Source organism: Bufo gargarizans, chromosome 3 (genome assembly GCF_014858855.1).
Source record: "Bufo gargarizans isolate SCDJY-AF-19 chromosome 3, ASM1485885v1, whole genome shotgun sequence".
Taxonomy (NCBI): domain Eukaryota; kingdom Metazoa; phylum Chordata; class Amphibia; order Anura; family Bufonidae; genus Bufo; species Bufo gargarizans.
Genome location: NC_058082.1, coordinates 342,280,575 through 342,298,272, shown reverse-complemented (window position 1 = coordinate 342,298,272; position 17,698 = coordinate 342,280,575). Strand labels below are relative to the sequence as shown.

At 44.3% G+C, this 17,698-nt stretch overlaps 1 protein-coding gene across 1 annotated transcript in view; it reads left to right on the top strand.

The window, feature by feature from the left end:
• Positions 1-10,331: 10,331 nt before the first annotated feature.
• SERTAD4 (SERTA domain containing 4) overlaps positions 10,332-17,698 on the top strand; it is a 46,473-nt gene continuing 39,106 nt past the window's right edge. The window contains exon 1 of the mRNA XM_044286214.1: positions 10,332-10,580. The gene's annotated coding sequence lies outside the window, so the exon portion shown is untranslated. The remainder of the gene's footprint in view (positions 10,581-17,698) is intronic.

The window sequence follows — 17,698 nt, the reverse complement described above, 5'->3', positions numbered from 1 at the left end:
CCCAAAATACCTATTTAGAGCGCAAGGGTTAATCACCCAGGCGCGATGAGGCAGGAGCAAGCGCGGCAGAGGGAGCGCAGCAGGGATGCGACCGATCGGGCAGAAAACCAGGCGGGAACAAAGATGGCCGCCGAGATCCCGCGATAAGAGGACCAAGATGGCCGCCGGGATCTCGCGAGACTACGCGATAGCCCGGCAGCGCGCGAAAGCAGATCCGGCCGCGGGAAGCGCAAGGATCTCCGGCGTGACCACAAGCAAGGTAAACAAACAGAGGGGGGAAATGTGGAAGCGGAGACAATAATCCGGAGACTGTTGTATCGCAAGGGCGGGGTGGGAGAAAAGCGCGACGGCGCTAGCAAGGGAAAAACACAGGGGACCACAAAGACAGAGAGGGGAGGAACCCCCCAATGAGCAGACCGGGTGAAATAAACCCCCCCATATAAACCATAAGGGCCGAAGCCCAAAAAGCAGGTGTAAAACAAATCCACTACATTAGCAGAGGGACAATAGCTCGGACAAAACGCATTAAGTAGAAAATCAACACAGGTTTAAACCAAAGTAAACAATGCAAAAGCACAAGGTAAAATTTGCAGCACTTATCTGGTGGCAGCAGCAAAGAAAGAGGAAGACCCAGAGGAGGAGTTGCCTGTTATAGGGACTGTCTGGGGGTGGGACTACGGTTGTCATGGTTACAATGTTCAGTATGTAAATTTTCTTTGCTGCTATTGGTGGAACAGTAAAGGAAGAGATAGCAATAGGAGCCTCCGTGTCTTGATGTAAAACTCAGGATCAGTACAGGATAAGTAATGTATGTACACAGTGACTGCACCAGCAGAATACTGAGTGCAGCTCTGGAGTATAATACAGGATGTAACTCAGGATCAGTACAAGATAAGTAATGTATGTATGATTTTCTGCTTTACTTCTATTAATAGACTTTTACTCAGCAATTGATAACAGCCTGATCGCTAAACCATAGGCAGACTGCCATGAACAGCAGTCTGTATTCTGCAGGTTGTATCCGGGGACGGACAACAACAAATACAATTTCTTGAATGCAGTTCTGTTACTGCTCAAAATAAAACATAGTACATTAGGTTTAGGCCTCATGCACACGACCGTTGTGTGCATCCGTGTCCGTTGTTCCGTTTTCCGTGATTTTCTGCGGACCCATTGACTTTCAATGGGTCCGTTGAAAACTCGGAAAATGCACCGTTGTTCATCCGCGTCCGTGATCCGTGTTTCCTGTCCGTCAAAAAAATATGACCTGTCCTGTGTGGCACCTGAGGGGTTAATTGTGCGGATCACAGACCCCTGTAAGAGATCGGATGCTGCCAGGCAGCAGGGGGCAGTCATGTACACAGTATATTCTAACTTGAAGCGTTCCCATCACCATGGGAACGCCTCTGTGTTAGAATATACTGTCGGATCTGAGTTTTCACGATGTAACTCAAATCCGATGGTATATTCTAACATAGAGGCGTTCCTATGGTGATGGGGACGCTTCAAGTTAAAATATACCATCGGTTTGGAGAAAACACTGATAGGGACTCCTGACTTTACATTGAAAGTCAAAGGGGGACGGATCTGTTTGCAATTTCACCATATTGTGTCAACGTCAAATGAATCTGTCCCCATTGACTTGCATTGTAAGTCAGGACGGATCCGTTTGGCTCCGCACAGCCAGGCGGACACCAAAACGACTTTTTTTTAAACTTTCCTTCATGTCTGGTGATCCTCCAAAAATCACGGAAGACACACGGAATAAAAAACGGACACGGATCACGGAACAACGGAACCCCGTTTTGCGGACCGTGAAAAAATACTGTTGTGTGCATGAGGCCTGACTTAAAGAGCCTCTGTCAGCATGATCAACCCTATAAAATCAGGCATACTGCCTGGTAAGGTATTTGTCTTTGTAGGTTACAGCATTGTGGAGATATGAGGATTTCTATGTAAATCAGGCAGTTGGCGCAGTGAGGGGGAGAGGGCGTTGCTCTGGGAGCACCATTACAGTTACACCCCCTAGTGCTCCGTACACTTCCCTTCCCTTTGATTGACAGGGCTAATAGCTGATTTGCATTAAGATAGAAATCCTCCTATCTGAGGAACTGTCACGACCCCAGGCCTGTTGTGCCTGGGGTCAGAAGGTCGCAGCGGTGGCTACTCGCCCGGTTTCTCAAGAGATCGCTCCATGACCTAATGGTGAGAATGGATTCCGGTCCAGGTTTTCCTGCTTAGGTTTGCGATTCTTTTCGTCCCATTTAGGAATCTGTAGCTTTTCCTTTCAGCTGTTCTCTGTCAGCCGCTCCCATCTACTATATAGTCTCCCTTTCTGCTTCCCTTGTTGCCAGATTTATAGACCTTCTTTCCAGACCTTCTATTCTGACCTCTGTTGCTGTCGGAGTTGGAGTTGCTGTTGGAACTGGAGCTGTTGGATCTCTGATTCTCTCCTGTTGTTGTTGTCTTCCTTCGGGGATTGTTTGCGGTGTTTGTCCTTTTCCTGTTGTTACCCTGGTGTCAGTGGTGAGGACTAGTGCTCCCACCGCCCTACTCACTACCTAGGGCTTATTTAAGGGTAAGCCAGGGACGAGGCACGTGATCGACATACGTGTTAGCCACCCCGTCTAGGGATGTCAGGGCAGCCAGGTACCAGTGCTAGGTGATTTAGGAGTCACCACTTCTCCCTCTCCCTAGTGGAAGGGTACTCCTCTTCTCTGCCCTCTGCGCCGCACGTCTGTTACCTGCCATCTCAGACGTGATAGGAACGCTGCAACCTACAACGATAAATAAGGTATCGATTTAGCCAGCATGATCAACCCTACTAGGCAATTAGCCTGGTTTAATAGGGTTGATCATGCTGAGAGAGGCTCTTTAAAGGAGCACTTTTTGTGTGTGTTGTTTTAATCCTTTTGCCAAGCGCTTCCCTCTCAGGCTCCGCACTAGGTATAACATTGGACAACTTCCACATGGATTGAATCATTTTGTTTCTTGATTCCTTACGATGTGAATCACCGCAATTAGCTTTGTGTCTCATAAGTAAGAAGTCAATTCTACAAGCTCTACTTAAATGGTTGTTAGGTGTGAGTAATGCCATTATTATGGAATAAAAGATAAGCACCACTGCCTATAATTTTGGTTAAAAGCAGTTACTTCCACAGTCAGGGTAAAGTCCACAGGTTGATTAATAAATAAGAAAACTGCAGAAGCTCTTTCAGCCAGAAGGTGGCAGTGTAGAACTCTGGGATATGTCTATAAATCTCACGGCGTAGGCCAAGATGCCGCTTTACTGCCTATTGCAGGTGTATTTTAAGTCAGTGAGTAAATACTCTTCAAATAATTAAAAAAACATTCCATGCTGACAAAGCATATCGCAAAAAAATAAAAATAAATCACCATTAAAGGGAGTCTGTCACCACATTTTAGCATGTTAGACCGTTAAAATAGGGTTATGTGATCCACCCAGAACATAAAAACGGTACCTTTGTTGTAGAAAACTGACTTTTCTTTTTGCCGAAAATGAACTTATAAGATTATGTTCTGAGCCCTCTCAAGTGCCCAGGGCGGTCTCTCAATCCTCGGAGCCCCAGGCAGGCACCTCATAAACGGCTCATAACCCCGCCCTCCGTGCGCCTCTGCCCGCCCGTTTACTCCCCTCCCCTGTTCTTTTCCACTACTGCTGTGCGGTCCAAATCGTAGCGGGCGCATGCGCAATAGGTATTGCGATGCCCTGCCAGGAGTGGGCATCGCATTGCGCATGCGCCCGCTACGATTTGGACCGCACAGCAGTAGTGGAAAAGAACAGGGGAGGGGAGTAAACGGGCGGGCAGAGGCACACGGAGGGCGGGGTTATGAGCCGTTTATGAGGTGCCTGCCTGGGGCTCCGAGGATTGAGAGACCGCCCTGGGCACTTGAGAGGGCTCAGAACATAATCTTATAAGTTCATTTTCGGCAAAAAGAAAAGTCAGTTTTCTACCACAAAGGTACCGTTTTTATGTTCTGGCTGGATCACATAACCCTATTTTAACGGTCTAACATGCTAAAATGTGGTGACAGACTCCCTTTAAATACTAGTGAGTAGGGAGGAGTGAATCGACTTCGGATTAAACATCTGAGGTCGATTCGCATAAAACTTTGTTTCAATACAGAACGGAGCGAGAGCTCCGGACAGTATTAGAATGCATTGGGTCCAATGAGCCGAAGTTATTACTTCGCAAAGTTTAGCGAGACTTCACGTAATAACTTTATAAATTCTACTGTAAAAAAAACAATTTTCCGAACTGTGGTTCAATTCCAAGGTATCACATGGAACCAAACCCGAGTTCGGGAAATGTTTTTTTTTACAGTAGAAATTAATTTATGAAGTTATTACGCGAAGTCTCGCGAGAGTACAGTATTGAAACAAAGTTTCAATCTCTACTAGTCAGCTGACACATTGTCTTCTCCTTTAAAAGTGTTAAAGGAAAAACGACTACGCTGCGTTATGCCAAGTGCAGGGCCTGAGGGGATCCTCTCCCGGTGTCATGCTTTTTCCCCTCAGGCCCTGCACTAGGCATTTATCAGTTTTCCTGGAGTGTCCCTTTAAAGGGATAATACCACGAATAATGTAAAAAATGAAAATCAGACATCATATAGTACATGACTAGCTCTTTCTAACAAAGCTAGAACCAGCCCTGTACCTCACATGGATCCAGAGATCTACACATTCATTGCTCTGCTAGATTTATATCAAGCTGACCGCTCAATGGGAGGGTTTTTTCTGCTGCAGCTCAGGGGGCGTGTCTCAGCTCTCCCTATCACAGCTCAGGGGGCGTGTCTCAGCTCTCCCCATCACAGCTCAGGGGGAGTGTCTCAGCTCTCCCCATCACAGCTCAGGGGGTGTGTCTCAGCTCTCCCTATCACAGCTCAGGGGGTGTGTCTCAGCTCTCCCTATCACAGCTCAGGGGGCGTGTCTCAGCTCTCCCTATCACAGCTCAGGAGGCAGTTGAAGGATGAAACTGAGCATGTGCGGCCATCTCAGTGAGCAGGTAAAAGAAATTAAGTGGCACTATAAAGATACATTTTATTGAATAACTCAGTGGCTATACAAATGTCTTAATTACATGTAATTACAAAATAAATCAGATGCAGGTGCTGGTTTGAAAACTGTAGAATATTTTTCATGGGAAAGCCCCTTTAAGGCCTCATGCACACAGCCACGTCCGTATTTCGGTCCTCAAATACCTATACATTGATTTGTGCATGGCCTCATAGAAATGAATGGGTTAGTGTGCAAAAAATGGCTATAGTACACGGATGAAAAATACGGTCCTGTGTGTGAGGCCTAAAAGTACTATTCTGCCACAATTTATTGCCTAAATGTTATTATACACTGCCACATACAGTACATTGCTACCATGACACATTTCATGCCGGGTGACAACTCCTGTGGGAGCAGTAAGGGCGGCCGTTACTCAGCTGTAAGTTGTCGGGTGAAGGTTCTTTAATGAGTATCTAAAAGTTATGTATTATTCTATACTGCATTTATTGCTCCAAAGCATCTAGTGACCCTGCAAATAGTTTTGCTTAAAAATCTACCCTTTTAGGTATAAAGGTTAAAGAAGAAGCCCTGTGTAGCCGTAATGTATCCAATGCTGAATGATCCCCTGTGTGATAGACCCTATATGATGTATGGTCATAGACTGGAAAAATAACCACACAAACAGCGTCTGACTATAAGCGCCATACAATACGGTAGTGAAATATCAGGTCTGTATGTGGTTCAAATAACACATCCATAGACTGCAATAATAATACATATATTGTAGAGTAAATAAGTATCAGTACCACACAAAAACCACTACACAATGCCACATAATATCCACCATACAGTGCCACACAACATCCACCATACAGTGCCACACAACATCCACCATACAGTGCCACATAATATCCACCATACAGTGCCACACAACATCCACCATACAGTGCCACACAATATCCACCATACAGTGCCACACAATATCCACCAAACAGTGCCACACAATATCCACCATACAGTGCCACACAATATCCACCATACAGTGCCACACAATATCCACCATACAGTGCCACACAATATCCACCATACAGTGCCACACAATATCCACCATACAGTGCCACACAATATCCACCATACAGTGCCACACAATATCCACCAAACAGTGCCACACAATATCCACCATACAGTGCCACACAATATCCACCATACAGTGCCACACAATATCCACTAAACAGTGCCACACAATATTCACCATACAGTACCACACAGTATTCAACATACAGTGCCACACAATGACCACTATACATTACCACAAAATATCCACTATACAGTGCCACACTATAGCCACTATACAGTGCCATACAATAGGCTTTATACAGTGCCACAAAATAGCAACCATATAGTCCCACATAAAAACAATACAATGCCACACAATAAGCACCACACAATATTCACCATACAGTGCCACACAATATCCACCATACATTCCCACATAATAACCACTATACAGTGCCACACAATATCCACCATACATTCCCACATAATAACCACTATACAGTGCCACACAATATCCACCATACATTCCCACATAATAACCACTATACAGTGCCACAAAGTATCCACCATACAGTGCCACACAATATGCAACATACAGTGATGTACAATATTCATTATACAGTACCACACAATATCCATTACACAATGTTCGATTAACAGTTTAGTAGATAAAGTAGATCACAGTGCTGTACAATATACAATGTATATAAGTAACATTAGGCTTAGTGGTGGACACAAGCCTCAGAGGCCAGGCTATGTAATCTGCCCCCAACAATAGGATGAGACTGAGGTGCCCTATGCAGCTGCACAGTTTGCACGTCCCTAGGCCCAGCCCTGACAGTCATGTATATATTGTACAGTATTCAGAGGATGCAGGAAAGCTCCCTCTCACACACAGACAGAGGGGTATTTGACTTTACACTGAGCCGTGTATTCACATAAATCTGAGCATTGTTATTAACTAAACTGAAGGCGGCTTCATAGAAACCAGTGTAAGTGTAAAAGAAAGGACTCTGCCAAAAACAACATCTGCACATCATTAAATACTTCTAATTGCTGCAATGTTGTAGATTATGACACAATCCACTATTCCATATATTATCTATCTATCTATCTATCTATCTATCTATCTATCTATCGAGCTCCCTCTATTGGTGGCAGAGTTTACAAAAGACTTGGCCACAGAGCCAGAAGTCTGTGCGATCTCTTCTATTTCCGCTGGAGAGAAGACAAGTAAGACCTGCACAAGAAAACTGCCATAATTGCAGTGAAATATCTCTAGAAAAGTCATTATCGACCAATCAATACCAGACCATTCCACACAACACAAGGGGTGCAGTTCAAAAATTTCAAAAATGAGTAATTCTGCAACAACAACGGATTAATGGAACATACGTAATGGGGGGGGGGGGGATAACAAAGATGAACGCTAAGGGCCACCTTGAGGGTTGTTGTTGTTGGCACCCTGGTATCAGATAGAGGTCCGAGTAGAGATGGCGGAGTGGCCTAGAGAAAAAGGCACAAGTGAGCGTCACCTCTGGTCAGTGGTGTGAGAGATTTAGGGACCATGCAGACCCCCCCCCCCCCCCCGTCCTACAGGGAACTGTTATAAAGGGTTGTCTTCCCGCCAAAAGGTGGTTGTTGGCACCCTGGTAGCAGAACTCTGAAGTGAGTCTGAGTCACAGCTTCTGGATAGAGGTCCGAGTAAAGATGGCGGAGGGGCCTAGAGAAAAAGGCAAGGTGAGTGTCACCTCTGGTCAGTGATGTGGGAGATTCCCCCCCGACACACACATGACTGGAGTAAGTGAATTTGATGTCAGGAGAACACATGTATAACTGGTGTGACTGGGCATAAGATGCAGCAGAGCTCATGTAGCATGAAGGAATCAGAAGCTCAGATTATTCTACAAGACTGATTACAAGGAAGAGCCGGGTAATTAATTATATGGAACCAGCGATGCTCTGCACAGGACACGCAGAACATCACTGCTGGGTCATTACTGCCAAACACGACGAACATCAGCAGCGACAGATGCCCTCTTGGCTGGAAGACAGACTAACAGATGGATGGTCACTGGCAAGCCCCATCCATATTAAACACACTACACCGAGGGATGGTGGATTTCTCATCTCCACATATCCTCACATAATGAGAATGCTGTATACAGATCCGTGGTTTGTGCACATAGAAGCACCCCACTATAACAGAGAAACATTTAAAGGGGGCCTCGCACCAGGACAGGGTCCTCATTGTACCAGACTCCTTTACAATGACCCATTAAAGCTGCTGGTGGCAGAAACATGTCACCATCCAAGGTCAGTTTTGGGGGTAGAAAACTGGGAAACTGCCCAGAGCCCTGTTTTCTTGGAGGGCTTCGAAGGACAGGCAAGGACTGAGAATTGAACATGTAAGTTTTCACTGCCCTAGACCCCCAAGAATGTTTCCATTAACTGCTTCACTGCCCTAGACCCCCAAGAATGTTTCCATTAACTGCTTCACTGCCCTAGACCCCCAAGAATGTTTCCATTAACTGCTTCACTGTTCTAGACCCCCAAAAATGTTTCCATTAACTGCTTCACTGCCCTAGACCCCCAAGAATGTTTCCATTAACTGCTTCACTGTTCTAGACCCCCAAGAATGTTTCCATTAACTGCTTCACTGCCCTAGACCACCTGGAACTGTTTCATTAGCTGCTGTCCTGAATCACTAAGGACTTTACCACTTCACTGCCGAGACCACTAAGAACGTTTCCATTAAATACTTCACTGGCCTAGACCACCAAGAACATTTTGATTAACCAATTCACTGCCCTAGATTACTAGGAACCTTTCCATTAACAGATTCACTGCCCTAGACCACCAGGAACCTTTCCATTAACTGCTTCACTGCCCTAGACCACCAGGAACTTTTTCATTAACCACTTAACTACCCTAGACCACCAAGAACATTTGGATTAACCAATTCACTGCCCTTGATGACTAGGAACCTTTCCATTAGGGTCCATTCACACGTCCGTAGAATATGTCCGTACCCGTTCCGCAATTATCCGGAACGGGTGCGGACCCATTCATTCTCTATGGGGCAGGAATGGATGCAGACAGCACACAGTGTGCTGTCCGCATTCGCATTTCCGGAGCGCGGCTCCGGAAAAAAATAGAACATGACTTATTCTTGTCCGCAATTGCGGACAAGAATAAGCAGTTTTATGCGGGTGCCGGCCGGGTGTATTGCGGATCTGCAATTTGTGGATCCGCAATACACTACGGACGTGTGAATGGACCCTTAATGGTTTCACTGCCCTAGACCACCAAGAACTTTTCCATTAACTGCTTCACTGCCATAGACCACTTCACTGCCATAGAAGTTTTTCATTAGCCACTTAACTACCCTAGGTAACCAAGGACTTTACCATTAACCGCTTCCCTACCGTTACCATTAACCCCTTTATTATTTTAATCGGACAATTAACGGAAGTATTGTGCGATAAGTACATAGCAGTGTTATCATGCGGCAGTATGTCTAAAAATGCAGATGGAGGGGAACTCTATTTCGCTTGTTGCCAAAGTCCCCCATTTTATAAAATCCCAGCACTAGCTCAGTTTGGGTCACGGACGGTGTGCAGATACCTACTTACTTACTCTCCAAGATCGTGTGGGAGTCTTCTGAAATAAGACAGTGGAAACATTATCACACCTGGTCCTGTCAATCAAAGTGCAGAGAGAGCGGAGCCTCTGGGTGTAATGGCAACGCCCCCATTGCTCTTAGAGGCTCATTTGCATATATTAAAGCATCACTTTTCTCAGCAATGCGGGCACATATGAACATGGGACCAACACAGATGCCTTCAGCTGCCAAGTGCACATGTAACAGGTCAGCCAGTGTCATAGGTACAAAACTGCTGACAGATGCCCTTTATTCAGAGGCTGCAAACAGGTCCTGCTCAAACAGCTACAGTTTGATACAATTTATCAGGACACGAGAGAGACTGGTAGGGCATACTGTATGACACACTCAGCTCTGCTCCCTCTCTGAACCCTAGCTTAGCAGATAATTCCAATCAATCAAGATGCAGCCCCCGTCATGATGAGAAAGTGATGGGATTGCTGGTGCCACCTCTCTGTCAGCAGGCGGCATGGGTCTGGGTAGTGCCTTGTCATGCCACCAGGTGCCAGCAGTCACACCTCCTTGGTCTGGAGGAGGGAGTGTAGGAAGCTTAGTGCACGGTTAAGACACAAGGTTGTCATATTTCCTTTCTAACCCTGGGGGCACACTGTGAGATCCAGAGGGAAATGTTAAACAGGATTTACTGGTTTCACACGCTCGCTGCTAGACTATAAGCCATCATTTCATTACCATAACGTCTGCTGCAAGTCACAGTGCACACCGCAGCGCAGCGCAGCAGCAGCAGCAGCCAGGGGCTCACAGATGCCAGCAAAGGACTGGGGATTTACGCTCTGGTATCCAGTGATCCGTCGCTCAGGACGCGGCCAGGACACAGCTCCGGTAAGCAAATGCGCACGGAGTGGGTGGCAGAATTTGGGCATTGTGTTTTCTTGCAGACGGAGATGCCTCGGAGCAACCCGTGCATCCCCCAAAACTTTACTACAGTCCTCGGTCCTGGTCTGGGGATGACAATATCGCGCTTGACGCAGGGACCGGGGTACGATAACTCACGAGGCCGTGGATCAGTACCATTATATGACTGGAGCATTGTTTCCAGTGCCTACTCTCTGCGCGCCCTATTTCTCAAAGAAATCTCACCTGTCTCTTGCAAAAAATATTAGGGGGGGAGGGGGGTCATAAATTTCGCCCAATTTTTCCAGTGTTTTTCCCAACGTATTACGGAGTGCGACATATGGATACATATGCGTTACTGGTGATTTTACCGGAGATAATTAGCCGGGTGGTCTCTAAACACAGCCGGATCTGGTGACAAAGGGGGAAAAGCAGCGGAGAGCTCTTGCGTGCAGGGGGTTAACATAATAATAGTGGTAATTGCTGTTTGGAATACTAATTGTCTGCTATGGAAGGGAGAGCATATGATTGTGTATCCAGGGATCGTGTCTGTGCTTGTGCGATGATCAGGTCAGAACATAGCCCCGGGCTGGAGGTAGGAGCAGTCTCTTCCCAGCAGTCGGCAGAGCTGCCAGAAAGGTCACTTTAGGTGGAGCAGATGAATATTTTAGTGTTTATGACATACCTGAGGGATAACCGCTACATGACTACCCCTCCCCGCCGCAGGGATGGGGGTACTGATGGGAGAGGTTGGAAAGCCTGCGCCTATGTACGCCTTCTCTAGGGCACCCGGGAGGACGCTCAGATTGATGCATTAGATTCATTTGCTCTGCCGATGGGAGCTGGAGCGGGGTACACAATAAAAAATTGGGATGGAGGGGAGGGGGGGGGTAGAATATTAACTTTTTTTTAATTGCTACAGTGATTCTACTGTAACTGCTCGTATGTTTCTTCCTACATGACAGAAGTGGTAAAATTATCCTTGTATTAATTAGATTTTTTTTTAATCAAAATTTTGGGTTTTATAGGCTGCAACGATCAGACCCTTTCCATGGATTTTAGTCAATTTTATTTTTTTTAGTCTTGAGATGTTTATTTATTATTCATATATTTATTATTTATTTATTTATTTATTATTGACACCTTTCGATCACACAAAAGATATACTGATGATATGTATCGCTGATAGATTTTATGATCAGGACTAGGTGTTGGAACAGGATTAGGGCTCATGCACACGACCGTATGTATCTTGCGGCCCGCAAAAAAAAACGGATCTGTAAAAAATACGGATGACGTCCGTGTGCATTCCGTATTTTGCGGAACAACTGGCCCCTAATAGAATAGAACTATGCTTGTCCGTAATGCGGACAATAATAAGACATGTTCTATTTTTTTGCGCAACAGAAATATTGAAATATGGAAACGGAATGCACATGGAGTAACTTATTATTTTTTTTTTTAAGCCCCATTCAAATTAATGGTTCCGCATACGGTCCCTAACAAAAATGGAACGGACACGGAAAGAAAATATATTTGTGTGCATGAGCCCTTAATAAGATTTTTAATACTTTATTAGGTTTGCCTTTACTTTTTTTTTAATGTTTTCTTTTTTTGTTATGCAACATATCCACTAGCCCAAAAGGTCAGAAAGTCCTTATAGATGTGTCTTATATTGCACTTTACCCATGTAGTTAGAGCTGACATTTTGGAAACCCCTTGTCAGAGTCCATAGTAGGCTTGATTTCTTCCTCTCAAGATGTCCTTCACCGGATGAAGACGGGTGCTGTATCTGAGAGGCAGGAAAGAAAAACATCTCAAAATAATGTATTCTTTATCTCTGTGATGAGGGATGTTTTATTCCTGGTTTCTGAAGTGGCTGCGATCTTACAGGGCATGGAGCATCAGTATCAGCTTACATTATGATATCTGTGTGTATAGACTGCATAGAATGTGACATCACTGTACTCCTGTGTGACATCATCCAGTCATGCACATTGTACTGTGATATAGATTGTGTGACATCACAGTATCCTTATGTGACATCATCATCCAATGACATACACGAACCTGCTACAGAGAATGTTACATCATTGTGCACCTTCTGCGACATCAGCCAATTTACATACATTACCTTGGTACATAGACTGTGACATCACTGTACTCTTTTGTGACATCATCAATCATCCAATCACACATACTGTATGTCCGCATAGACTGTGTGACATCACTGTACTCCTGTGACATCATCATAGAATCACACACACACTGTATGGCACTATAGACTGTGTGACATCACTGTATTCTTTTGTGACATCATCATCCAATCACACATACTGTATGGCACCATAGACTGTGTGACATCACTGTACTCCTGTGGGACATCATCATCCAACCACACACACTGTATGGCACCATAGACTGTGTGACATCACTGTACTCCTGTGACATCATCATAGAATCACACACACTGCATGGCACCATAGACTGTGTGACATCACTGTACTCCTGTGACATCATCATAGAATCACACACACTGTATGGACCATAGACTGTGTGACATCACTGTACTCCTGTGACATCATCATCCAATCACACACACTGTATGGCACCATAGACTGTGTGACATCACTGTACTCCTGTGACATCATCATCCAACCACACACACTGTATGGACCATAGACTGTGTGACATCACTGTACTCCTGTGACATCATCATCGAATCACATACACTAACTTGCTACATAGACTATGTGACATCACTGTACTCATTCTGTGACATCATCATCAAATCACTTACACCAACCTGTTAGATACAGTAGACTGTGTGACATGACTGTACTCCTATGACATTGACTCACATACATGCCTCTTTTTTATTCAAGTCCCTCTTTGCTCCTTAAATGTGCATTAATAAACCTACTAAACTGCTCTGTCTGGTTCCTACCTGTATATTAGAACATATATTGTATATTGTTTCATTATTTGGTGCAAATTGGACCGAATCAGATTATTTTTCAGCTAATATTTAAAGGGGCACCACAAAAAAAAAAGTTGTCCCAGGGGCTGCACATCCAGAAAATAACCCTCACAATGAGGTGTAAGTGTCCTTCTTTGACCATCTAAAAAGTTGGGTGGTATGTCCATACACCTACCTGCTGCACAGACGGTGTGACGAGCGCTTTACTAATCCTGTTAACATTGCAAACCTAGACCACATGAAAACTGCTCGTCCCAGACGATAAATTTGGTCCATCTTTAAACACCTCTGTCTAACCTCTAACCTATTGGGTGGCCTACTTTGCGCCAAAATTTGGGCGCACTTTTGGCAAACGTTGAGACATCTTAATCCACTAACATTCCCTTTCACGCTTTGACACACCTCATAAACCAGAATTCTGGCGTATTTAGCTTCGTAAATCTCCACTGTGTGTTCAGGTGTTGTGTGTGCTAGAAGTGAGAGATGTAATATGAAGGAGAACGAGAGGAAAAGAGGGATGGCGGAGCTGTTTGTAGCAGGAACCCTTCCTACCTCTGGTGTACTTTCTAGCATGTAGTGAATGATAGTGAACTGACTATGCTGAGAAGACAATGCTAGAATTGTATGCCATGTGCTGTAAGGAAACATTAGACAAGTGTATGACATCACTCTGCTCCTCCGTGACATCAGGAGGGACACCAGCAAGAACAGAGCTTATCTCCGCCGCATTGTCATTGGACATAGCGCCACCTCCTGCTTTAGTCAGTATGTACTGGCCAATATAGTGCACTATTTTAAAACTCGGAGTGGGGACCTACTGTATTTGCAAATGGCACAGTCAAAATGGAATTCAAGAAATTATCATTTTTATGGTCCTGATGGTCTCCTGTAGTTTTATTGGTATCTCAGTGGTCACTCGCTTTCTGTTTTCTTCCATCATTCACATTGATCCACCTGCTCCAGTGCTATGTCTGACACCCTGGTAGCATGCTCCCCGTCTGTCCCATTTGTCATGAGATTTGTCACATAAAAGCGGACATTTCCTATACCATTTGGTGGACGTTCCCTTATGGATTGGAGCGGGAGGGGGGGGGGGCTTTAAAGTATCCTATGAATGGGGATGCAAACCTTGGGAGGTATGTGGTAGCTTAACCCTGGATGTTATGTAGGTCACAAATGTGGGTCCTCCCCTTGATCCTATGTATCTGCCATTCATATTTATGGTAGGGAAATACTTTAAAGACTATGTACACCTTTGGGGGCAATTTCTTTTTTATTATTGCATTGTACTCATTTTGAGCAAAAATATATTTTTTTAATTGGTCTTTATTACAAATATGGAGCCCTTTTCTCTGTACAGGGCTGAGATGCTCTAATAGAGGGATCTGTATTTTCTCTCTTTTCCTGTCAGCCAGCTAATCTGATGGCTCCTGATCTCTGACATTATAAACACTCATTAAATCTCAGTTCTTATCTTACTGATAACAATGTGGCTTAGGTTACTTTCACACTAGCGTTTTTCTTTTCTGGCGCTGAGTTCCGTCCTAGGGGCTCAAATCCGGAAAAGAACTGATCAGTTTTATCCTAATGCATTCTGAATGGAGAGTCAGTCCTTCAGGATGCATCAGGATGTCTTCAGTTCAGTCTTTTTGACTGATCAGGCTTTTCATAAAAACGTAGCATGCAGTATTTTTACCTCCGGCCAAAAAGCCTGAACACTTTGACTGAACGCCTGATCAGGCTTTTTTCCCATTGGCTTGCATTAACGCCGGATCCGGCCCCGTGTGTTCAGTCAAAACGGATCCGGCTTTTGCATGTTAAACCCGAAAAATATGAAAAAAAAGTTAGTCCATAAATGGTTTTTTCCAATGCATTTTTCCATTGTGATCGAAAGCCTGATCAGGATTCAAATGTAATCCGTTTTCACACGTTTTTCCGGATCCGGCGGGCAGTTCCAGTGTCGGAATTGAACGCCGGATTAAAACAACGCTAGTGTGAAAGTAGCCTTAAATAAGTGTTTATGACTTCTTAGTAATTTACAGATACGGTTTGTTAGAATATCACAAAGTGAAAGCATATAGTACCAGTCACACAGCTTGAAAAACAGTTAACCCTTTGTGACAGAACAGCTCAATATTTTTAATAAAGACCAATTGAAAAAACGATTTTTAGCCCAAAATGAGTAAAATACAATCATACTTTTTTTTGCCTCCGAAGATGTACAAAGCCTTTAATAGTGTAAAAAAAAAAAAGCTATTCTGTGCAGTGTTGTCATTCATGCGCTTTATGTGCTCAATACTAGACAACTACAACCCCCAATATTACCATTTACTGTACCCTTGCTGGTTGGGGACATTATACAGGTTAGAGCATAGGATAACCTTCATGCTTGCAATGAATGGACACATTAAGCAGCAGGTTGCGTAACTGAGTGCCCATAAACCGGCAATACCATAAGCAAACACATTCACGAACCAAATGTTGTCTATCGGTTTATATGCAAAATAGATCATTTCAGTCGTTGAGCTCCTTCTGTGCTCCTCGCAGTGCTGTCCTTAATTCCATTAAGTATGTGTTGTATGAGATCCTATAGAACCTTCCTTATAGGCTGGTGTTTAATTAGCTCAAAAACGGGCAGGGAGACCATTGGTTTTAGCTGATCGCAGATTTCCTGCTCATTGCCTTCCTATGTCATTAACTGTCACCATATGTTACACAGATCTGCATCTACAGGAAAGGACCAGCAGAGGGGACGCACATACTTTATATAGGATGCCTGGGGGGCCGATATTTCATTAACATACTGTATATATATATAGTCTATATCAGGCTCTACTACTAGTCTCATTGTCCACTCACTTTAAGAAGTGATTTGATAATGTTCTTCTAGCCATCCCGTGGCCAGTATTTTTTTGGTAATCATGTAATAGAGTGTTTTATAGTGTATCATATGGTGTACTATGGTTACTTGTAGTATCTCCTGTATCAGGTCCATAACAAGAAATTGTGGGGACTCATAAAACCAGGAATGGAGCCAGACTCCACCATGACCATATTCAGCAGCAGGTTACAGGGATAATAAACACAGTGATGTCACAGTACAGGGATGATAAACACAGTGATGTCACAGTACAGAGATAATAAACACAGTGATGTCACAGTACAGGGATAATAAACACAGTGATGTCACAGTACAGAGATAATAAACACAGTGATGTCACAGTACAGGGATAATAAACACAGTGATGTCACAGTACAGAGATAATAAACACATTGATGTCACAGTACAGAGATAATAAACACAGTGATGTCACAGTACAGGGATAATAAATACTGTGATGTCACAGTAAATGGATAATAAACACAGTGATGTCACAGTACAGGGATAATAAACACAGTGATGTCATAGTGCATGGATGATAAACACAGTGATGTCACAGTAAATGGATAATAAACACAGTGATGTCACAGTACAGGGATAATAAACATGATGCCACATGTCTGCTGCCCTGATAGTTACACCTATGCCCTGTATACGTCCATGTGCATTCTGGCCCGAGGCTCGTCAGTGTCACAGTTTCTTTATGCATCGCTTGTCATTTATATTCCGCTCTCCTTTACCAGTAATGTAACTGCTTCACCTCCCGCCACGGAGGCTCTGAGTGTTACACGACTCTGTCGCGGTGAAAGGGTTTATTTTCCGGACATACAGTGCTGCTTGGCTCTCATCCCGCTCTATGTGAGTGCGGTTCTCACACGCATACAGCACACAGACTAAACCCCCACTAATCCCTCTGAGAAGACCGTCTGGCAATAAGGAGACCCATTCTTCTGAGGGCTCCTGCAAAGCTGGCCTCAATTTCTGGATGCCGCTGCCAATTCATCTGACTCACTCCCATGGAATCCTACCTTGGGTTTTTAATTCCCCTAGAAGGAAAACTTGTATAAGGAGCATAAAATACAAATAAAGCATCTATTCGCCTACAGAGCGACTGTCCAATCGATGTTCAATGACGATTTTACCTTCATCTGTACATAGCAATTATTGCAATTACCATAAGATTAGAGAAGCCTGGCTGCTTTCATCCAGAAATGGCGCCACTCTTGTCCATGGTCTGTGTGCGGT